The sequence below is a fragment of the Macaca nemestrina genome, chromosome 13, assembly GCF_043159975.1.
Source record: "Macaca nemestrina isolate mMacNem1 chromosome 13, mMacNem.hap1, whole genome shotgun sequence".
In the NCBI taxonomy this organism is placed as follows: Eukaryota; Metazoa; Chordata; class Mammalia; order Primates; family Cercopithecidae; genus Macaca; species Macaca nemestrina.
This window is the reverse complement of record NC_092137.1, coordinates 41296081-41321054: the sequence shown is the minus strand read 5'-3', so window position 1 is coordinate 41321054 and position 24974 is coordinate 41296081. Positions and strand designations below refer to the sequence as shown.

The window sequence follows — 24974 nt, the reverse complement described above, 5'->3', positions numbered from 1 at the left end:
CATAGATATTGGAATCCATGTGTGTATATATGTAATTTGTATATGTATAATGTGTATATATATCCAATATCTATGTGTGTATATATACAATTTATACATACATGTATAAATAATACACACACAAATATCCTTCAGAGATATTCCATATATATCTATGAAGGAATATCCTTCATAGATATTAAATATGTATGTGTCTATGCTTTATTCCCATAGATATTCCTTTTCCTCATGGTCCGAGGAAACACGCTTCAAAGCATGTCACCAGATAGAAAGGCTGTCTTCCTAGAAGATTGAAAGGGTAGTGAAGAGCTTGATAAAATAGCTAGTACAGATTTTCAGATACAAAAGTTTCAAAGATGTCAAAGAAAACAATCAACAAAGTAAAGAGACAATATTGGGGTGATTGGACCCAACACCAGGTCACGGGGGTGATGAAGTCCTATGGAATCAAAGGAATGAGAAAAGACAGTTTGAGAGAGTAAGTGGGTTCAGGGGGCCAACGCGAGTGTGGAGGCTGTGAAGGCCCCAAGCTCTGGAAGAGCCCGAGCTCTGTTTGATCACTTATTGGTGATCAAACAAAGAAACAGGTGGTGAGAATGTGGGGGTCGAAAGGGAGAGTTGCATTAAACACATGATTTACAGCTGTGAGAGTTTAGCATATGCTCTGCTACTTGAGATAATGAAGAGCAGGTTCTTTTAACTCAAGACATAATCCATCCTGGGAGAGCAAGGAGCAAGGAGACAGAAAGTCTAGATACATTCCAGAGCCATGAGGGGTTTTACACCCTGAGCCCTGGAATCTATCCAAGCCACAAGGGGTTTTATGCCCTGGGCTTAGATTATGGTGCATCAGGGTAGCATTCCACCCTTTAGCACAGAGCTTGATGTTCCAAAGGCCGTGAGGGGTTTTAGACCCTGAACTCTGGACGTGTTCCAAGACTCTTTTACATTATGTCAGACATGCAAGCCCTGCCTCAGCTTCTCTCCCACCACTCAGTTTTTCTCCCAACAAAACAACCTACAGAATAGGAGAATATATTTGCAAACTGTAAATGTTATAAGAGATTACTACAAAAATATATAACAAACTCAAACAACTTATTAGAAAAAAACAAATAAATGAACATAAAATGTGCAAAAAAACTAAATAGCCACTTCTCAGAAGAAGACATATAAATGGCCAACAGATATATGAAAAAGTGCCCAATATCACTCATCAGGGAAGTACTAATCAAAACCACAATTAGATAACACTTTATTTCAGTTAGAACGGTTATGTTAAAGTGCCAAAATATAACAAATGCTGGAGAGAATATAGAGAAAAGGGTATTCACACACTGTTGGTGGAATATAAATTAGTATATCTATTATGGAAACAGTATTAAAATTCCTTAAAAAATTTAAAAATTGTACCATTTTATGATTCAATTACTGGGTATATATTCAAAGGAAATGACATAAGTATGTCAAAGAGATATCTGCACTCCCACAGCACTATTCACAATAACCAAGATATGGAGTCAACCTAAGTGTACATCAACAGACGAATGGATAAAGAAGAAGTGGTATATATACACAATGGAATACTATTCAGTCATAAAAAAGAACAAATCTTTTGTATTTGTAACATGAACTTGGCTAGGATTATGTTAAGGGAGATAAACCAGATACAGAAAGATAAATGCCACATGATCTCACTCATATATGCAATTTAAATAAATAGAATTAGAGAGTAGAATAGAGGTTACTAGAGGCTGGCGAAAGTAAGGGAAAGAGATGATGCAGAGTGAACAATATGTGCAATGTTACAGTTAGGAGAAATAAATTTATAGTTAACAACTGTCATCCTATAACTATAATAATAGTTACCTATACATAGTTAACAATAATGTATTGTATATATCCAAAAAGCTAGAAGAGAGGAATTTAAATGGTCTCATCTCAAAGAAATGATAAATGTTTTGAGGTAATGGAATTGCTAATTGCCCTGCTTTGATCAATATGCAATATATTCATGTATCAAAACATCACACTGAACACATAAATTATATGCTTTATACAAGAAACCCACTAAAGTCATAGATAGGTTAAAATATGGAAAAAAAGATAATCTATGAAAATGTGAAGAAAAAGAATACTTAAGAGGCTCCATTAATATCAGAGAAAGTGGACTTCAGAACAAGATTTCCTTTGGCATCCCATATATAAGACTTAAAAATTATGGCCAGAAAAAACAAAGAAAGGTAGGAAAATACAGAGTTAGAATTATTTGATTTTTCCCTCAGTCAGCTGATAGTACCTATCAGTAACTGATACCAGTTTTTTCCTTTATCTGTATATTGGTCTTCACTGTGGAAAAACTTCTTGATTCCCCCAGTCCCCACACTAGATTTTGTCTCAATGTTTTTTGTTTTTTGTTTTTTTTTGCGCATATGCTTGTAACCAAATAACAGATCTAATGAAATGCTAGTCACTTTCCAATAATTGCATGTAGTAAATAATTGTGTAGTTAAATGTTAACAGAATCATTTTATAGGTGATGGCATAGAGACTCAGACTGGTTACTAATCTTTTGAAAGTCACACAACCAAGATATGGGGGCAGACAATAAGGTGAGGATTCAGTTTGTTTTCTTCCAGGGGCTACTCTTATACATAATCCCCCCCACCAAAATTTTGAAGCCAGGGCTCCTTATTATACCTCCTTTATGAGTGTTCTATTGCTGTATAACAAATTACCACCAACTTAGCACCTTGAAGACAGCCACTGTGTGTGTGTGTGTGTGTGTGTAACGTATACTACATATTATAGTATATATATAATTTAGCAGTTTTAAAAATCACTTCATATTCTCTTAGTTCATTTTTTATGAGTCTGTAGTCTTTGCAGTTTTGACTCCAGTGACTTTTATTTGCTTTTTTCATCGTTATATGCAATTTAACCATGAAAACTTGTGGACTTTTGAATCTGTTAATTATAATATCAGAAGATGGGAATGAATAGGAAAGGAGCAGGTTTGGGGAGAGGAGATAAATAGTTGTTTGAGTCAGGTTAATTTTAAATTAGGGAATCCGGTAGGAAAGACTGGTGAGTTATTAAATATTTGGACCTGAAATTCAAAGGAGGAAGTACAGGTGGGGCATGAGAAGGAATAGGCTTATTCAGTAACCAGACTTAGAAAAGGCATTGGGTTGCTGTGCACAGGATGAAATAGGACACGTGAGGCACGGTGGAAGAGTGATTAAGAACACAGGCTTTTAATCGCTGTTTGCATTCAAATCCTGACTTGTGACTTACTCGTGTGATATTTCCTAATCTATAAAGTTGTGTGGAGATTGGAGAATAAAACCCAAACACACTGACTCACCTTACTTTCAGTTCATGATCACTCTTCTTAAGGAGGCCCTTGGTGCTGCCCATTATATTTACCTGGTCCATTCACCATGCCTCTCTTCTAGATGACTGTTTTATGACTTTCATTTGCTTTTTCCATACTGTGGGCTGCAAGTGATGGCTGTCTTGATTTATTCGTGGATCCGACTCCTCTAGATGAGGTTTTGTCAATGGTCTTCTCAAACCTGAAAATTCCAGCTTTTCCTGTCCCATCCTTGATCCTGGATGCCAGTATTTGCTGTTTCCAGTTTCTTCCTTCTTGAGCCTATTTTAATCAGGCTTTTGACCTCGCCACTTTATTAAATTTGCTCTTGCAGAGTTTATCATTGACTTCCACTTTACTCATTAATCAATTATCAGAACTTGTTTTTTCAGCAAGATTTGACATATTTGTTTATTTCTTTTTTTCTAGATACCAATCTATTTCAGTTACCCTTCTACCTAACAGGTCGTTCCTTTTCCATTTCTTTCTATGATTTTTTTTTTCATCAAGTTGCTGACTTCTAAATATTGACATACTCTCACTCCAAACCTTATACTTCTTGTCTTTTAGGTATACACTGTAACCTTGGTAATTTTATCAATTTTCAAACTTTAAATATTATGTATATCTTGAGTATTCCTAATTTTATATCTCCAACTCATAACGTTATCCCTAAGTGTCAAACCTGTGTATCTAGCTGTCCATATGACATCCTCACTTAATTGTCTGAAAGGCACGTCAGGCTTAATATGTCCCAAGTCAAGTTTCTATTAACTTTTCTCCTATTTCAAAATTATTGCTTTAATATTACTTTTATATCATCATTTGCCCACTGAATTTTTACATTTGCTCAAATATCTTAGATAGGAAAATTGGGACATCATCTAAACTCCCAGAAAGGAATGCAGACTCAATGGGTAACAAAGCAGGTAGATAGTAGATGTGCTAGTAGATGCCTGTGGAGATTTTTCTCCAGTTGTTTTTATTTTCTTAGTGAACCCAGAAACAATCCCATATCTAATGCTAAGGTGGAGGAAATGAAAGGAGAGGCTGAAGGGTTGGAGAGAAAGGGGAATTTGAGGAGACTTGAGTAGACTTTCTTTCATACCCTGCATCTGGCTGTAGTCTCAAATACATGAGGATTTGGATATTTCGTATTGTCTTTAATGCTACTACTCTCATCTAAGCCATCATCTCTCTCTTAGATTATTGCAATACCCTCTTAAGTGATTTTCATGCTTACTTCCTTGCCACTTTCCCTTGAAGTTTTTTTTTTTAAATTCACCAGCAAAAGAGATCCTTTAACATGTAAGTCAAATGTTGTTGCTCCATAAAAGCTTTCTATCTTAACCAGAATAAAGGCTAAAGTCAACAGTGGCCTTCAAGGCCTTGTATTTTCTGGCTCTGTAAACCTCCTTAATCTGTCTCCTACCAGCCTGCTCCTTCCGCCCTTGACTCCAGCTACATCAAGCCTGTTGTGGTGGCCAAACACAACAAACATAATCTGTACTTGATGTTCCTTCAACATGGCGTTCTTTTCCCTAAGAATTCTGGTTAGTTCAGTCCCTCGTTTCCTTTTGTTCTCTTTCAAATGTCACTAGATCAGGGGAGTCTTTACTGATTACCCTGTATAAAATTGCAATGCTCCCTTCTCTACCACATCTACTGTGCCTGGTCTTCTTTAGCCTATTTATTATTTTACTTTCTGTAGCAAATATCACACCATCTGATATATTTTATTTTTGCTTTAAATATTTCTCCTTTCTTAGAAGCTGTGTAAGAAAAGCACCATTGTTTTTGTCATTATAAAATCTCTCATGCCTAAAACGCCAATTTAGCACACAGAAAGTACTCAATGAATATTTCCATATGAATGTGCATCATATTTGTGAGACACCAAATCAAAGTTTAATTTTTCATATTTGTTACCTGCCTAGACAATATTTCAAAGGACATTTGCTTTTGAGAAACATTGAGGAATCATGAGACTAGCAGGGAGATTATCATCAGGATAGCTTTTTTGGTTTATGTCATAGTTGTGCTACTTTTTAACTTACGACTCTGGTTAATAGGAGACTTTATTTCACCATTTTGATCCTCAGTTTCTTAACCTGGGATTGGTAAAACAAAAAATACCTAACTAACTGAAGGCGATGTATGTAAGAAGGCCTTGGAATATTTAAAATACCAGAGCACTGAACAATATAGATTTTTACATTTAAATTTTGAATCAGGATTTGTTTTTTAAGGTGATAATGCTGCAATTTTTGAAATGTAGTTCAATTAATGATTTCATATACACATCATCCCTATGTTGATTAATATATCACTAGGTGAGTGACCCTCCAAAGCTAGAAAATTTTGCTTCTGTACATCTCCACTATACAACTGTAATAAAAATCCACCTAATCACCATATACAGAGCTCTGTGCAATAACTAACATGTGGCCAAATTTGCAGAGTCAGTCTATTTTCCGGTAACATAGCACTTTTATACATGATCAAAAATCAAAGTTAATTATTCTGAAGAAGATTTGGTCTATAATTAGGGCAGAGAAGTTATTATTAAAATGTTATTTTTGTTAAAGAAGATTCCCAGTGTATAATTAGAGATATTTATGCCTGGGACTAAAACTGGAAAAAATGGCCATCTATTACATTCTTATAAAGACAGATTGCTCTCTGATTTATCCACTTTCTTTCAAATCACAATATTATATTCCCTTATACACACACAAACACACACACCACATACACACATGTACACACACATGTGCACACACTCATTCCTGCTTAGGCCTGTAGAACTGTGGCCCATAAGCAGATTTAAAGAACATGTTTGCTTGTTTGCACTAATTCCAGTTATGGTGGATTGTGGAGGAGCCAGGATACTCTCCTAGTTGTGGCATCGTTTGAGAGAGATGTTCAATCTTCAAAAAGCTAATGTAAACTTATCAGCTTATCTTGTGCAGACTGCCAGGCATGCCATTTTCCTCCTGTGTCTCACAATGTCAAAACCATCTCTGTCTGCTGCTGTGTCATTGCCATTTGATTCATGTTCGCACTACTGCCAGCCCTTCCCCGGGACATCCTTCTCTTATCTTCTCACATCCTTTAAGACGAGGTTTGTGGTCAGCCTTAAGATTTCCTAGCCTTGGACCGTCAAAGAATGTCCCTCTGTTCTCAGAAAAGTTTATTGTGCTTAGACACCCCATAGTTCAGAATGTATTTCAAGTTCACTGACAAACTTGCTTATGTGATAATGACTGAAACCATATTTTGTTTCCTGAATTCTTCATAGTAAATACTTGCCTGAATGATTCATTTACTAACTGAATATAAAACCTAATATTGACAATTTCATCCAGTTTTCTGAAGCTACTTGTTTTACTTAAGCAATCACTTCTTTTCACACTTGGCGTCACAATTCTAGATTTAGTATAGGAAAAATAATTTTAAGATGGTGAATTTATCTTTCAATTCTAATAACTTATTATTAGAAGCAATATTGTTTAAATGGGATAATTAATGTAATAGCAATTCAGTACCCACATAGAATTTCATGCAATGGCAGAAAACTTCTTGGATGTACTGTAATAGATTATGGTCCTGAAAGTGTTACAGCTGTCTAAAGTCTACATTTCAAATGTTTTACAATTGTTTCTTCCGCAAGGATTTTCCAGAAGCATACTCTCAGCTTTGCATATAATTTGTATTTCTTAAGTGGCACTGAAATGTAGCCTTAGGCATTGTCCTCATTAAAGTTTTGTCACTGCTCTTCTCGAGGTCATTGCTTCATTCATCTATCTTTTTTTCTTTTTCCAATATATTCAAAACAGCTGGTCTAAATACACTAATAAGCAATTATCAAGTTACTACTTTGCTATCTTACTGCCCCATCTGAGGCACCATCAACAGCAGGGGCTTACTATCACACTGGGAGAGAGGGCCAGAGAGAAAGAAAGAGAGAGAGTGAGACTAACTCTGTCAAAAGTATGTAAAATTTAACTATAATCAGTGAAGTATTTGGGGTCTATAGTATCTACTTGCTTCTTTAATTTATTTAATCCATTCCATGAATGCCTGATAGGTTGGTCTAGTTAATAGAAAATGCTGTCGGTATGAATATCAGTCATACTGTTGTGTTGTGAGTTATACTAGAGTATAAAATCTTGGTCTCTGGTCCTTGATTTTGTCATTTATATCCCTCTTCCTAAATCCTACAGACTGCCTAGAGGGAACTTGGTAACTATTTGTTGGTGAATGAATGAATGAATGAGAATGTTATTTGGAGGATAACTGGTTTTGTGAATGACGCAATGTGGCATATCAGAAGGAGATAGAATTTGGGATTCACATACTCTAGGTTCAAATACCAATCCTGCCACTTAATAGCTATTATATTCAGCAAATTATTTTAGTCTGAGACTGATTGCTTAACTCAAACTTTCCTGAAGGGGGAAATACAGTTATATATTGTTATCTATTATTTTTGTACATTCATTCTTTTACCGCCTAGTGTCCTATTCGTCCTAGGAATAATACATTATCTTCTGTGAAATGATCTGCTATGTTTTCATGCCCTCAGGGAAAGATGAAGTTTCCATTTCAAACTTACTAAACACCTTTCTCTTGGAAAGTTATCTTTACTCTACTGCAACTCCTCCATTAAGTGAAAAGGAAAGCAATTGAAATAAAAATTGATTATAAAGAGATTTTCAATGTTACCCCAACAATATTGGTTCTAGGAAGGGAAACAGATAAGCTGTAGCTGGTCTATGATTCCCACTAAGTCGTTTTCTGGTCATTAACAACTTATAAAACAGAAGTCTGTGTTTATTTTTAAAAAGCTTATTCTCATGACATGCTTTTCATAGTTTAGTTTGCAAAACTGCAAAATTTGTGGTCCATTAAAAAAATAATGGTCCAGAGTGATTGAGACAATGATTACAACTATGAAGGCATGGATGGCAGTAAAGTTGGAGAATTAGAATGGGTCAGAGTCCTGAGAAGAGAGGATGGGAGAGAGAACCAAAATTGCTCTTCTTTCTTACGTGGAGTTTTTTTGTTCTTAATCTTCTTTGCTTATACTGTACATCACAAGACTCTTTTCCTCTCAAAGACGGGAACTGGAACTTTGAGAGTGTTTGAGACTCTGAAAAGCAAGACTGTGTTGTCTGATAGAGAGGTCAATGAGAGTCACAGCATAGGAGTAGGGTAGAAGGCGGCTGGCAGAAGTATAATGGCAAACATCTGCCATTTAAAACATTGCCTGATCTCCATAGAGTGCACCTGACTCCTGTTCCCACGTACCCGTAATTCAGTAACTGAACGGAGTAGGAAACCTGATCTTCTCTTCCTCAAGTCAGCTAACCCCTCTGGACTGTAAGTGAAAAATTCAGCTATGACAATTGTCCAACTGGGAGGATTAGTTACGTGGAGCTGGCAAAGCCTCCTTGAACCCTTTGAAATTAACATGCAGATATGAGGTATTTGAAACTGACAGAAGTGCTATATTTTGCCCCCAGGAATTTAAAGTTCTTCCTGAAGACTGTGATGCGACACATTTCTTGTAGCAATCTGCTTATGACTCAAATTCAGAGGTGTGAATTTTTTCTGATTTCTAATACATAATGTGCAGATGGGGGAGTAGGAAGAGATGCTTAAGGAGTTTTTTTCTTCCCTCCACAAAGTTATATTTGTTTACTATGGATGTTTAGATCATGTAATTAGTGTGATATTGTTTTACCGGAGGAGGACAAAAAAATCATTGTTTGATATTTAACTTTGTTATTTTATATGCAATGTAATTGAGCACAGCTGAACAAGTAACTGGCCATATTGGTCTAAAACTGTAGCTCAAGTCAAAATAAAATAGTTGGTCACAGGCATTTATCCTTAGGCTTATATTTTGGAAAAGGAAATGCTTCCAAGATATCACATGCTTCTTTTTCTTCTTAGAGTGTTTAATGGGTGATGTTTCAAAAATCAGTTTATTTCCTTCAGTTCTTTCTTCCATCTGACCTTCCCTAATTTTTTGTTTTGCCTTGGCTTGCTAACTTTTAGGCCACTAATAAAACCATGGTGAGTGTTGAGAAGATGTAGATATATCTTTAAAATGTATGCTATATGTTATGTATGTGGTATTTGCTGGCCGTCGCTGAGTGGGAATAACAACAGCATTTGGCTTTTTGGCATGTGCTTCATTTATTGAAGAAAATAGTAAACCTCCCTACTATGGTGGCACTTTCATGAAGAGGCATGGAATCAGCTATATATTCATGGTGTCAAACAATTCACTGCTTGCCTTTTATCTTCTTTACTTTGCCCTTTTAAATCTAACATGATTACTTTAGCCTTACATAAAAGGAGGGAGAAGCTTTACTCCCATTTAGTTTGGTATTTTATTTGATAGTTCCCATTACGAAAATCATAATATATTTGAATCACAGGAGATAAACAATAAAATTCCTCATGGCTAATAACCCAAAATTTTGCCCTAGAATTTTTTTTTATTTTTGATAAATACAAGGTTTTACACTGAATCTAACTTTAATGATAAAAATATTATTTATTTATTTATTTATTTATTTATTTTATTATTATTATTATACTTTAAGTTCTAGGGTACATGTGCATAATGTGCAGATTTGTTACATATGTATACTTGTGCCATGTTGCTGTGCTGCACCCATCAACTCGTCAGCACCCTTCAACTCGTCATTTACATCAGGTATAACTCCCAATGCGATCCCTCCCCCCTCCCCCCTCCCCCCTCCCCATGATAGGCCCCGGTGTGTGATGTTCCCCTTCCTGAGTCCAAGTGATCTCATTGTTCAGTTCCCACCTATGAGTGAGAACATGCGGTGTTTGGTTTTCTGTTCTTGTGATAGTTTGCTAAGAATGATGGTTTCCAGCTGCATCCATGTCCCTACAAAGGACACAAACTCATCCTTTTTGATGGCTGCATAGTATTCCATGGTGTATATTCTTAAAAATCCCTCTACTTATTTCTGGAAGGCTGATTTTCATTGGCAAATTAAATTGAAATTTCTGGCATCACAGAAGTCAATGGCTGTAATGGGTGTCATCCCGATGTTGGTGAATGCTATAGATGATATTTAAGGAAAATTTCTGTTACTGTTGATTTTGGTGGTGGTTCTGGTGGTAGAGGTGAGGAGATTGAATCATTTGCCATATGTAGATTCCACTTCATCATAGGATAGAAAGTTTAAATTTTTTTAAATTTCAATATAAGATAGACTATTTTGAAATGCCATAGCTATTACCTAATATGATTATTCGGAGCTCAAACATTAGACTCTACATTAAAACTACATATCAGTATTAAAAAACAATTGTCATAATAAACTTTTCATGAAACAATAATTAGAAAACACGTGTATATATGGTATTTGGTGTTGCTTAGTCTGAGACTGTAGATTTCATTTGGTTAAAAAATTATGCCCATGTGGCTACAGTGGCATCAGGATAAGCCCAGTGTAAACTTGAGGGTTTTTATAAATAAACTATTTTCCTTTAAAAGGAATATAAAGCATTTAAAATGTAGGATTTCTTTGAAGGTAAATGGCCACATTATTTGTTAATGGATCTCTGAAATCTGTGACAGTCAATGAGGGAAAAAAACACCAAGATAGTGGTATCATGTTTCTGCGAAAAGGGCTATAGATGTTGGACATGCTGTATATTCCAGGGCTCTAGGTAAGTTTTAATTCTAATTAACTACACATTTTTTTGACAAAATATTGATTTAATGATCTCAAAACTCCTAACTTGTTATTTTTGCTAGTTTAAATAAAAGATATTTTTTCTTTTATTTGCCTTAATAATTCTCACAAAGATAAGCTGATCAAAATTTTTAGAATAGTCAAGAAAACAACTTCTTATATGAGGCTTTACTTTCCCTAAGATCATCAGAAATCTGAATTTTTAGTCCCAAATGCTACAAGATAAACCTTAAGCCTGCACATCCTATGATCCTGTTAGTGGCATAAAACGTATGAGAAAAAAGCAGGGTCAGTTTTCTACTTGGCATAGAAATGTACTTGTTACCATTCCATCACTAAATACAGTTCTAGTATGCACTGGTGTGGCACCTAGTGAGGTTCCTGTTTTAGATGTTTATTCAGGCACTTGCTATTTTCTGCAAGGAAACTCACATCATTAATTATGTTATTTTGGTGGCTTGCAGAGCTATATTTTCTTTCATTTAAATACAAAATTTGTTTCTATTAGAAAATCATTCCTTTTAAAGCCGTTATTAACATAAAGTAAATTTGAAATCTAGGTATATCTAGCTACAAATAGCTGAGTCTCTTTACATATCTCTAGGCTATTGACTTTTACATGACACTGGAAAAAATGGACAGCTTTTTGTTGTTTCTCTGTGGGGTTTTCCTGCATGTAAAATAAAGAGAACAGCTGCCATGCGCTCATTCCAAATTGGAGTGATTCATAAGAATCACACGTGTGAAGACCTTGTACAGTGCACAAAAGTGCTAGCTCAGCCAAAGCTATTATAGGAATGAAGGTTAATGTTCATGTCTATTTCCATTATAGCCACCTGCTCTGTTTGCATATGTATTTAATTTTCTATGATTTTATATCATCTCCTACCCTTGTTAGAGAAACTACATTTGTTTCCTGAAGATCTTAAAAAGAATATTTTGTAAGATTATTTTACAGTGAAAACTAGATAAGACTATTAAACCAGATCTTTAAATAAAGGAAGGCTATTCAGAGAAAAATGCTACTCATAGATTTTTTTAGACTAACAACTATGATATCATTAAAGAGTGAGTCTTCTAAATTTCCCAAGAATGAGGTTTTTCCAAGAGACACTATTGGCATGTCTGTTTTTTAGAGCATACTTTGATTTTATTTTTAATAGAAGCAATTTTGAGTCAGAAAGAAATAACTATATTCTGGGAAATGGTTTGGAAATCTATCATTTCTAATGGTCTTTCCTGATGTAGAAGCACAGAACATTGCCTTGACCAGTGGACATATTTTGCTTACTGGCTTAAAATCTTTGACAAGTCTAGTGAAACCTGAGGAGCTAGAGACCAAAGAAGAGGCCTACGTGTAATGTTTTCCAGCTAAACTATAAACAAAAGGGAGATATACTTTCCTTGTTCTAGGAGTTTTTCAAAGGGTAAGGGTCCAGTTTGAAGATGCAATCAAAGATGAGATGAAGCAAGGCACTGCATTGGCATATATGGTAATAATGAGATGCTTAATTTTTGCCTCATGATGCCACTCATTTTTATTTTATAAAGGTCATTTGTATAAACAAATATTTTTCAATATGGAAAAATTGGAAAATACACACAAAAAGGGAAAAAAGGATTTCTCATAATCCTACTCAGAGATGATCACTGTTAACATTTTGGTGATTATATTTGTAGTCTTTGATATATTTGTCTATATCATAAGCATTCACAGATATGAATTAATATAGTGTGTTGGGCTATATTTTCTATTTTTTAAAAACTTGCCTTTCTATGAGCTATCTCTTGCTATTTTAGTATTCGTGTAAAACTCCTTTTGAATGTATGCATCATACTTCGTTTTATGGCTCTATAATTCTGAAGAATAGTTGTTTCAATCCTTAAATGCTCACTTGCAAGCTGACCAAACAAGGTTGCAACCTTGGGGTGCTAAGAAATTCCCTCATCCTGGGTCATAATTAATATAGTATTGTACTGACACTATATTGTATATTTTTGGAAATGATATTCAGAAAACTCTGTTTCAGTTATCTCACTCATAAAATGAGGAATACATTTCCCATTTGGCCTCATAGAAACATTTTGCGGGTAAAATGAAATGTAAAACATTTTATAAAAAACCTATAAAGGTCCACACAAATGCAAAATGGTTTTGTTTTTGATACTGAGCTCCCTGAATTTAGATTACATGCATCTGCATTCCTGAAATCATCTCTAAGATGTAGTATACCAACTGAGTGGGTGCAATGTCATGTTGTAACTGCTTCATCCAACCAGCACCATGGATAGGTCCTTCAGGAGTCTGGTATTAAATCTTAAGACAATAGGAATTAAATCTAGAGTGGTTGTAAATTAGATTTCTGTTTAACTTTATGTTAAATCCACTTAGATAAAATATCTAAACATAAACACAAAAATTGCAGATACATAAATATGAAAGTTTACAGACTAGGAACTGCATAATACTAGGTTGCACAGACATCAACTCTGAAAAAAGAAAAAGAGTTATGCCTTTGTTGACACTATTAAGCCTATATGTAGGCTTCTTGTTGTAATAATTAAATGTCATTATTACTAAATTTCTGTTCATCCATTATTTAGCTTCTTGTTGTTGAAGGGATTCTTAAGTTATGTATAATATAAATATAAATGGAGTAATCCTTAATGGGACCTGCATGCTCTTTGTTTATAATTCCCATCACCCAAAATAATGCTTTCCATCTGGCAAGTGCATACACACACACACACACACACACACACACACACACACACGTGTATGTATTATATATATTATAATATTATAGTTGCATATATTTAGGTGAATAAAACAGATACAAAATACACACAAAGGCATATATTTTTATGTATTCAGGACATTGCAACATGTGGAGAAATTTGCTTGAACTAGATGATAAACAAAGTGAAAGCAGAGATTCACTTTATTTTATTTATCAATCTTCTCTGAGCTCCTAGCAAAGTATTTGTCTATGGCAGACTCTCAAGAAGTATATTTTAATTAACAAATTAAGTAGCAAAGTAAAACACTAACGCATGTGATTACCACAATAACTCTACAAAGCATATCTCATAAATATTAGTATTCATTATTTACAGGTGAGAAAACTGATGGTCAAAATGACTAAATTATTCACTCAAGGTCATATTACTGGTAAATAGAACTCAGATCTCTTCATCCCCATGGCTAACACTATGCACATTGCCTTAGGAGCATCTTGTTCATTTAAAGGGATGATTGAACATATCATAATTGGTTTGTAGCCTAGCAGTTTTTAGCCTAAAGTGTTTCTATATAAGAGGTATGATATGGTTTGGATCTGTGTCCTCACCCAAATCTCACATCGAATTGTAATCCCCAGTGTTGAAGGTGGGTCCTGGTAGGAGGTGATTGGATCATGGAGACAGAGTTCTCATGAATAGTTTAGCAACACCTCCCTTGATACCGTGTAGCAATAGAGTTCTCATGAGATCTGGTTGCTTAAAAGTGCATAGCACCTCCTCTCACTTTCTTGTTCCTGCTCCCACCATGTAAGGCACCTGCTCCCGCTTTGTCTTCTGCCATATGTAAAACCTCCCTGAGGCCTTCTCGGAAGCAGATGCCACCAGGCTTCCTCTACAGCCTGAACAACCATGAGCCAATTAAGTCTCTTTTCTTTATAAATTAACCAGTTTTGGTATTTATTTATAGCAGTGGGAGAATGGGCTAATACAAAGTGTATCAATCAGAATGTTTTGACTTGAGCGGTTTCAGGTAGCACTTTTAGGCTTCACAACTACCAGAGAAAGAAATAGAATATCTTTTCGTTTTATTTTTTGGAGTGAGGAGAACCTAGCTGGAATTCCCTAGTAGGCTCCCCGTTGAGTCTCAATGGGCAGGTTACCATCACATTCCTGTTTCTAATTTCTGACCATCTTTATCTTTTTTATCTCTTCTGCTCCTGTCCTTCCTCTCACCCTCCCCGCTCAAGTAGACCCCTGTGTCTGTTGTTTCCTTCTTTGAGTTCATAAGTTCCTACCATTTAGCTCCCACCTATAAGTAAGAACATGCAGTATTTTGCTTTTCTGTTCCCACATTAGTTTGCTAAGAATGATAGCCTCCAGCTCCATCCGTGTTCCTGAAAAAGACATGGTCTCGTTCTTTATTATGGCTGCATAATATTCCATGGTGCATATGAACCACATTTTCTTTATCCAATCTGTCATTGATGGGCATGTAGGTTGATTCCATGTCTTTGCTATTGTAAATAGTGCTGCAGTAAACATTCACAACAGTCCACAATATTTTAATCTTACTGTCATTACTGAAATTGTTTCAGTTCTAATGTTTTTGCAAATAACCCCAGGAGGGTCTACGTTTTAGGACCCTAGTACCTTTTTCTAAGGAGTTTTTCAAATGTTTGCACTTGATTTAACAGGCCTATGCAATATATAATGCTTTGTTTGGTAGAAAATGGGGTAAGAAACTCAGAAAGACAAAGAAACAAAAGGAAAAAAAAATGTAAATGAGAGAGCAACTATGCTTTAATATGAGAAACCTAGGTACTTTATGACACTCCGAATGAGCAAGTGCCAGAAATGACCCTTTACTACATATAAGATTTGGGATTGCTGGTGATATAAAATACTAACTCTCTAGGCAGTCTGTCCTCAGTGAACTTATATTTTAATGGAGGAAAAACCAAGTAAACCTATAGTTATTGTATAATACAAGTCTTGATTTCTTGAATCACAAAGTGCTCAGGACTCCATTGGAAGAGCACTTCATCAAGTCCTTAAATTCTCCAGCCATCTCTCTTCTTTTCAGTCTCTAAACACTACTTCACAGTTTTATTCTACTTCACAGTTTAGCACTTAAGCATATTCTCGTGTTTTTCAATGTTGTTTCATAAAAAAGAAGGTGAAGAAATTTTATTTACTAGATTTCTCCTGGGAAGAAAACTGTAGTTTTTTTTGAAAAAATATTTTTATAAGTAACTTAGAGAAGAGGTTGAAAATCTGATATGTCTAACTAAATGGCTTTGATCAGGAAATGAACTTATATTGTTCCTGAAAAATAAAGAGGGAGAGGGAGAGAAAAAGAGGACAGAGACAATAAGGGGACAATTTGAGAAAGTGGGAATTTGTTCAATCTGTGATGTGATCCCTCAATATCACTCTATGAATCATCAGAATTGTAGCCAAATTACTGTAATTTATGATGCGATTACAAGTAGGTTGTGTGTGTGTGTGTGTGTGTGTGTGTGTGTGTGTGTGTGTGAGGTAGAATGAGAGAAAGAGAGATTCTGGTGAAGGAGAGATGCTTTGTCTCTGACATTGGGAAAAAAGAGATAATATTGGTAAATAAAGAAGCCAGTGGCATCTGGAGGCTACAGTCATCATCTATATGAAGTAAAATAGTGTTGGTACTCCAAGTAAGACTTTAAGACTATAAGCTTCTTAAGTTAGGGACTGTGACTCACTTTTATATATTTAGTGTAGACCAGAGAAGGCATTTAATTTTTTAAAATGACTCTCTTAGTTTTTGACAAATTAAAAATTAATATTTGAGTTGGCTGTGGTGGAAGGTGACAGAGACAGAAAGGGATGACATTTCTAGAAGTGATTTCAGATACATTAAATAACCAGACAGCTATGAACGTTGCTTCTTGCTGGCAATTTCCATTGAATCAGCAACATAGCATTTCTGCCTTTCTGATATTCTGAGAGATGTTCAACTCCAGACCTGCTGAATGTGATTAAACAACATGAGTAACAGCATGCCTCAGGAGAACAGTGTGCGGTCGTCTGTGCTGTGTGGTTGGAGGAATTGGCTCTGTGCCACCTGTCAAAATGCATAACCTTATGGGCCAGAAAGGTCACAACCATTTCCTGTGTGAATATAGCATAGCTACTGCATGAATTCTTGACCAGAAAATGTCCTTGGCCGATATATACCAGGGGGAAAACAAACCCTGTGTTATAATGGGATTTACTTCCAATGACTTTGGGCTTCGAGGAGAAATCATCTACTCTGACAAAAATGTATTGCAAAGGAAGCTGTCATGCCACTCTTCATATTAACACTCATTGATAACAGCTTTGTAACTATATTCCAAAAGCAATATTTTTTGCTATTTTTTCACAATATGCCACACTGAAATCCCATAAGCAGCCAACTGCCTTATGTTGCCCACTGTTTTTGTTTACCATGTGAATTTAATTCAAGCTTCCATTATGGTGGTATTTCACTAGTCTGGTTTCAGACTCTTTCCAAACTATAGATTTCCTGGTCTTTCTACAAAGTTTAGAATCTGAGTCTCTGGAGCTAGGGCCTGTTATCTGCATTTTAAAATGCATTACAGGTGATTTTTATGATCAGGTAGTTACTGGATCTTTGTTCCAAGCAGCTGGCACGATCTTCACCACCCTAAGCTATTCAGTTTAAAAGTCTAGGTCAGGACCATAACAGGACTTCCTGGATTCTACAGACCATCCTTAAAATTAACCAGTGAAAGCTGTCAAAAATACTAAATTATTCCTTTCTGGTTTACACTATAATAACTAAATAGCTTAACATTTACACTGACATTATTTGTTGTTTTGACATAGTTGTGCAAATTCTGAGTCTTACTATCACATGTTTAGACACAGTGAAAGCCAAATAGATAATAGAGGAGAAGTTAAAATTATTGTAAAACTTGTTATTTTATAAGTTTATCAGGGGTACTAGTTGAATATTTGCAAACAATAGGAAGAATAAACTGAAAGGAATTAGGAAACTAATCAGGATGTATTTGCCATACATCAATACGAATAAAAAATAATAAAACACATTGCCCTAAATAAAATTGTTATTAAGGGCCTTCTTTCTTTTTTATAGGTGAGAACTGATTCTTCTCAGGAGACAGATTCTTCTAGCTCTCACCTCACTAAAGATTTGAGGAATAGCTTAGAAAGCATCTCTGAAGCTTTGAAATGTACCAACACCCTCTATAGGATCTCATGTTTTGGGAGATGACTATCGAAAAGCTCTGACTCTAAAGAAGGGTTAGGAATGCCACTGATAGAACAGAAAATTCTGTCAAATAATATTAGAAATCACGAGGACTGTAAATTCCTAATTTAAGAGAGATTAAAAAATTAAAACAAAATTCTTTATAGAACTTGAAATTTTACAACAGGAAAAAACTCGATGATTTCTGTGAAGGATGTATACTGTGAAAAAGTAGAAAATATATATATATATATATATATATATATATATTCATTTATTTAAATCAACTTCCTGATAGCTAGACCTGAGAATGAGTTTGAGGGACAGCCGATTTTCATGTCTATGATAGTGGTTTTATGGTAACCAAACATATTGGTTTGCCTGAGACTGAGGAGTTTCCCTAGACGAGGGGTTTCCTGGGACATAGAACTATCAGTGCTAAAGCTGTTTAAGCTGCAGGAAAACTGGGAAGAGTTGCTCACCCTAGTTAGTTACCTCCACACATGTACCTCATGGTGTGGACTTCCTGGGTGGACAACAAATTGCCTAGTTCCAACCCCCTCGCCATAGGGATTGATTCCGGCAGGGTATATAATCTAAATACTTTTGATGAGTGTGAAGCCAAGGACTTTTGCTTGATACTCTGAAGTAGAGAGGCCCTCCATTTCAGGGTGGCCTTGTGTTTATATAAATATAAAATAGACCGGGCGCGATGACCCACGCCTGTAATCCTAGTACCCGCCAAGGCGGGTGGATCACAAGGTCAGGAGATCGAGACCATCCTGGCTAACACGGTGAAACCCCATCTCTACTAAAAATACAAAAAATTAGCTGGATGTGGTGGTGGGCACTTGTAGTCCCAGCTACTCGGGAGGCTGAGGCAGGAGAATGGCATGAACCCAGGAGGCCAAGCTTGCAGTGAGCTGAGATAGCACCACTGCACTCCAGCCTGGGTGACACAGTGAGACTCCATCTCAAAAAAAAAATAAAAATAAAAATAAATAAATAAATAAAAAATAAAACGGTTACAGCCCATTTTTGCTACAATAGAGAAACCAAATCCCAGGATGAAATTGACACATGGAGGAGGGTACAGTCTATGAACAGTAGGGAGGAACTGGAATCTTGATGACAATGAAGCCCTCCCTATCAAACATTATCTGAAACCTACCTTCACCCGAGACCTATTTAATCATTATCTGGAAAAGCCATGCCTCACGGAAAGTTAGATAATCAGAAGGGTTGACTTTATGATATTGGGTAATCCGTTTAACCTTGCTTTGTCTCTGAAACCTTATCTATAAAATGGACGTAATTCCTTTTCTGTTTGCCATATGGGCTGCCAATCAATCTATTAATTTTTTGTTCACTAAACAACTATTTATTGGAGTATTCACTGTCCTTCAGGCTCTAGGAACACAGCAATAATGAAGCCACATAGTGCTTAAAAAGTAGCTTTGGGACATAGCAAAATTATAGAGGGAACCCCTTGAGGGAGATCAACCATATTTTGGGACATTGGGTATCTGGGAGGTGAGATGGCATATGAAGTTGCTGGAAAATAACCTTAAAGTCTAGGATTATAGACAAGCATATGTTGTGTGGTGCTCATAAAAGATGAGTGACTGGAGGATCTCTGAACATACACTTGCCTGTTCTATATGTGTAGTCCATGGCTGATCTTGACCTTCTCCTCTAAATCGGTGACCTGGTAAAACACAGCAACTGCAATTCAACTTTGTATTATTTGTTACTAGCAAGACTTGTAAAACTACTGATGTGTGTGCAATTGCTGTACCTTCAAGAACTTTAAGGGGTCATAGCTATCATCAAATAGAATATTTCCTGGGAGAGTGGTTATACATCCATTGGAATAGCCTGCCTCTAGCTCTTTGCTTCTGTTGGTCTCTGATTCTGTCTTCCTCTCTCCATCTGCCAAGTCTTTGATGAAGCCTTTTATTATTCCTTGTAAACAAAAGTGGTCTCTTGTTGAGGCTCTTGGAGAATTGCATCTGTGCTTTACTTTGCTTTACTTTGACTCTTATCACAGATATTATTGTATTATTATTTGTGTAGCATTTAGGTCATTGATGGGGACTGTGTGTGTGTGTGTGTGTGTACTGTAAATAGCAATGCATAAGCATATGGTGAGTAGATAATTAAATTTTTACAAGGGTCGCATAATATGTTTTTGGCCTGTTTCGTAAATAGAGTCTCTAAATTTGATATATAACTTCTGTAAGTTCCTGTTTTAAAATGACTACATGTTAAAAATAAAACTGCTTTTGTCTGGAGAAAATGGGAAACAATAGTAGGTAAATAAAAAGAAGATGGACATGTTTCTTTTTCTAAGAAAACGATTATTTTATATCAAGCTTTTGGAAGCTCAGATGCCTCTGACACTGAGTATTATTTTCGGCCTTTTGCTGAGCTCCCAAATTATAGATGACCTGAACTGGCATCTCTTCTATGAAAATGAATTCTTCCTAGAGAACAATGGGAGTAAAAGTCCTGAGCTGGATCAATGAAAGGAAAAGACCAATTTTCCTTTTGCAGTGAGCTGGGAAAGAACCCTTGGAAATAACCATGGAGGAATTTTCAAAACCATAGAAATGATGTTGCGGGAAGGGTTTGCTGAAGAAGAGATGTTATCAAAGAGGTTGTCTTTGGCAAGTGATTCTCTACAAACTGAGCTCATTTTACGTTGCACGTGTTTCTGACAATTACTCAAGTGACTCTATTTTTGTACAGTAAGTACTGGCTTCTAATGTTTCTTTATTTATCCCTTGCCTCTCATAGCACCTTTTCACCTAGAAGTGCCAATATTGTGAAGTAAACAGGAAACACATCATTACATCCAGAAACACTAAATACGGTCCAGTGAATACTCATTATCTCACATATGTGCAAACCAAGCAAGTGATTTGGACTCATCACTATGTCTCAAATAGGAACAACAACAACAAGCTGAAAAGAAGCAGAAGACTTGCAGAAAGAAAGAGAAATATTACGTAAATGAAATTACAGAAACAAAGGAGAAGTAAAGACGAGAACAGAGCTGCAAAGCTAAGAGGGATGCTGGACATTCTTTGGCAAAAGTTGTTATAAGGTCCCTTGTCTCTGAATCTCAGGAATGAAATAAAACTTGCACTCAGGTAGAAGAGAAAATCACATATGAGGAAAAATCAGTCTTCTTCACAATAATCCACAATTCTAGAGGCGTATAAAATAGACTTCTGGAATAACGTCTTCAAGGATGGCCCAAGAAGATCATGCTCTCCCAGCTGCCCTTCATCTGAAAAGGAAGCAAAATACATTCTTAAATGCATTATAGAAAAAATAATACAGTCATTTTTAAAACTAATAAAACTACTGGATGATAAAATGCAACATAAAAGCAAATCTGAATCTCTGCAAAATATTCAGGACAAGAGGAACTTTGAGGAAAAGAGTGGGGGCTAAGTATTTAACCCATTGAAGTGGAGAACCAGTTTTTTAATGATTCCAATATTTTCATGTTATTAATAAAGTTTTATGACTCTTGACTGATATTTCAGAAAATAGTATATATGAAAAAAATATTATCTAGAATTTACCCCAAATATTAGTTTCATTTCTTTTTTTATTTGTTTACAGCAGCTTTGTTTATTTTTTTATTTTTTAATTTAACTTTTAAGTTCAGGAGTAAACGTGCAGGTTTGTTACATAAGTAAGCTCGTGTGATGGGGGTAGTTTATTTTCTTCATCTAAACATGAGAGAAATAAGTTAATATCTCATAAAAATAATGTCATGGTCTGAATCTGTTTTTCTACCCTTTTTCTTTCTTCTTTCCCTTATTTTTGACTTTGTCTCTAGGTATATGGGCGTGTCTGAGACCATCTACAACAAATGCTAACAGCACTACTTCCATGGTGATTTGACCAATATTTCAGCAAATAATACGTCTATGGTAAAGAAATATTATCTAAAATTTACCCCAAATTCTAGTTTCTTTTTTGTTTGTTTGTTTACAGCAGCTTTGTTTTTTTATTATTTTATTTTTAAATTTAACTCTCAAGTTCAAGGGTACAAGTGCAGGCTTGTTACATACATAAACTTGTGTCATGGGGGTAGGTTAATTTCTTCATCTAAACATGAGAGAAATAAGTTAATATATGTTATAAAAATGATTTCATAGTCTGTTTTTCCACTCTTTTTCTTTCTTTCTCATATTTTTGGCTTTGTCTTTAGGCATATGGGCATGTCTGAGACCATGGACACCAAACGCTAACAGCACTTCCTTCAGGGTGATTTGATTTTGGCTTATTTAAGCTTTCTTCTCTTGACTGTCCTGTCACGCATGATTTCATTTTTTAGTATTAAGCACATATCATTTTTATAACAGAAGTCTTTCTTTTTTAAAAAAGAAGTTATTCATATGTTATTTTCATGTCGAAAGGCTGTAAATGAAGTCTAAAGAAAGAAACTCTTTTTTACAAAAGATATTCAGTAAAACTTTGTCAATCAGGTAGTTTTGAGAAAGAAGCTTGCAAATTTCTTTGGAATTAAAAAAAATAGATCTCTAGGTAAATCCTCCACCCCATTGGTATCACATATCTATGTAGTAAATAGCTGTCTTGCAAAACCTGCTAAGTGTCTGCTTGGGCTCCATCTTGCTAGGCAACAGCCTAAACGAAAAGGAAGGTGTTGTTCCAAATAGAGCCACAGAAAAGCTCTGCTCCTGCCACATTACTGTTTTTAAAAATATCAACTTGACTTTCATATGTAAAAATAGTTAAGCCCTATAATAGGTAAGCCCTATATTTCTATGTATTTTTTATCCATATAGAAAAATGATTTACTGTCTTTCAGGTTTTAGAAATGACCATTGTAAAACTTTTGCTGTATCATAAACTCTAACTTTTAACTTTTACAAATTAACATTAAAAATAAATTAGGTTCCTTCCTGGCATTTGCTGATTCATTTAGCATTTCTAGTTCCCCAGGGCTAGAATAAGGACAAAGGCAGGTGGAGTTTCCTAAGGCTTGGAGAGAAGAAGAACTAGAGGAGCACTACATGTCACCATTGCCATATTCCTAGGACACTGGATCAGTCAAGGCCTAGTATTGAAAATAGCATCAGAACTGTTGTCAAGATCTTCACAGATAGTAACATATCTAATCAGCACAACCAATTTTATAAATTTGTCTATGGAGTTGAAGATATCCAGAGGTTCGGTAACCTACCTAACTGTCATAAGACTAATAAGTTTCAGCATCATGCCCTGAACCCAGAGAGTTTGGCTCCAGACTTTATTTATATGCCTCATCTGATATTTCAGAAGGTAAATTGCTTAGGTGTTAATAGACATGTTCCTAGTTTCATAATGGGTGAAATGGTTCTATAAATAGCATTACCATAAATAATATACTCACTAAGGCTAATCTTTGAAAACATCTTTGAAAACTGAGATGGTTCTTAAATGGGAAAGTTCTTACTCATCAGTGGCACGTGCACATACTTAGTGTGTTTACTGTTTGGGAGATACTCTTTAAAGATTTATGTGTGTTAGGGGAGATTTGCAATTAAATAAGTATGAGAATAGACAGAGAAGCAGATGTTGCAGCTGGATGCTCCTTTGGGGTCATACTGACAATGTTATTAATGCTCTGATGGTCATGAGGATAGATGTTCTTATGTGCTTGCAAGAGGCAAGAAAGTAGGCAGACAAGGGGAAGAACATAAATCTAACCAATAAAAATATTAGCCTATTCCAGTTTGAGTCAAGAAATAATAGTCTCTGTAAAGAACAGGGCATGGGTGTTTGTTTTTATTGTGCTGCATTTAGGATTATTATGAGGCAGTGCAACTTATGTTTCTGTTGCCAAAAACATTTGTAAAATTGGCACTTTTACAGGGAAGATTGTGAGCAGCTATAAAAGTATTATTTCCCTATAGATAAAAGTTAATTTCTATTTCTATCATGCCATGAAGCATGGTCTAGGGATCAATCAAAAGAGTCAGGAGCAGTGGAATCTGGAATCTCATCTCAACTGTTGAGTCCTTAAGGATGTGCAAGTCTCAGGCTGTGTTTTCTTTGATTCCAAGTCTCTCTTGGCAGTGAGCTAAGAATCTAGAGATAACTTATTCTTTCAGTTCTTTATAGGACCATTTTTTTTTTTAGTACTGTAGCCATGAAGGCTTAAATACTAAAATCCTACCAGTTCCAGTGAATAGAACAAAAAATAATATTTTGCAATGGGCATTTTGGAGGTGATTGGAAACACAGAGCACTACAGTTCAGTTTCTGGCAAAACAAACAAACAAACAAACAAACAAACAAAAAACAACAACAACAAAAACTGTCCTAGAGGTCAGCATAACATGTATGCTATGTATCTGTCTCATTGATATGATCATCAATAAATTCTTCACATGCAAGTTCACCTTTCTAGATGGAAAAGTTTTCTGAAAATGTTTGAGGTATGCTGCTATCTGGATACTCTAGCTTATTTGAGAGGATGGCAGAAAATAATCCATAAGGTAGCCATAAATAGGAGAATAAAAAGTTTGGGGAGTATTAAAACTTATGTGTGTGTTAGATAAGCATACATTAGTGTTTTCATCTAGAAAATGAGGACATGAAAAATGCAAAAGGCAAACTCAGGACTACAGTTTGTCAAATAGGAGAAGATAATATACAGGAGAAAGAGAAAAGAAAAGGAAAATATGTGTACCACTGCATTATTTTATTTATTTGTTCATTAACTCATTTCAAAAATGTATATTAAGCCCCTACCATGTCCTAGATGTATCTTAGATGCTTGAAATAAATATATCAATGAGATAAAACACATAAAAGTTACAGTTTTTAT

The 24974-nt window shown here is 35.4% G+C and overlaps 1 long non-coding RNA gene across 1 annotated transcript in view; it reads left to right on the top strand.

Moving 5' to 3' along the window:
* LOC105464909 (uncharacterized) overlaps nt 1–24974 on the top strand; it is a 517978-nt gene that overhangs the window by 471884 nt on the left and 21120 nt on the right. Inside the window, exon 4 of the long non-coding RNA XR_977141.3 lies at nt 21975–22068. This is a non-coding gene — a long non-coding RNA (uncharacterized lncRNA). The remainder of the gene's footprint in view (nt 1–21974; nt 22069–24974) is intronic.